Raw genomic sequence first — 386 nt, forward strand, 5'->3', positions numbered from 1 at the left:
TTTTTGCGGTAGTGGGGATTGAACCCAGGGCCTTCACCCTGAGCTCCATCCCCATCCCTAGCCCTATTTATTTATTTTTTTTTAGTCGTTTTGAGGCAGGGTCTCGCTATGCAGTTCAGGCTGGCCTTGAGCTCACTTTGTAGCTCAGGCTGGTCTCAAACTCGCGACAATCCTCCTGCCCCAGCCTCTCCCAAGTACTGGGATTACAGGCTTGTACCACCATGCCCGGCTCTTTATTTTTTATTTTGAGACGTGGTCTCCCTGAGGTGCCAAGTTGCCCAGGCTGGGCTTGAATCTGAGATCCTCCTGCCTCAGCCTCCCAGAGTGCACAAGCATGGGTCACCACACTCTGCCATCAGCCCAGAGGCAGGGTCATCTTGCCCCTG

Source organism: Chinchilla lanigera, unplaced genomic scaffold (genome assembly GCF_000276665.1).
Source record: "Chinchilla lanigera isolate Chin_1 unplaced genomic scaffold, ChiLan1.0 scaffold00094, whole genome shotgun sequence".
Taxonomy (NCBI): domain Eukaryota; kingdom Metazoa; phylum Chordata; class Mammalia; order Rodentia; family Chinchillidae; genus Chinchilla; species Chinchilla lanigera.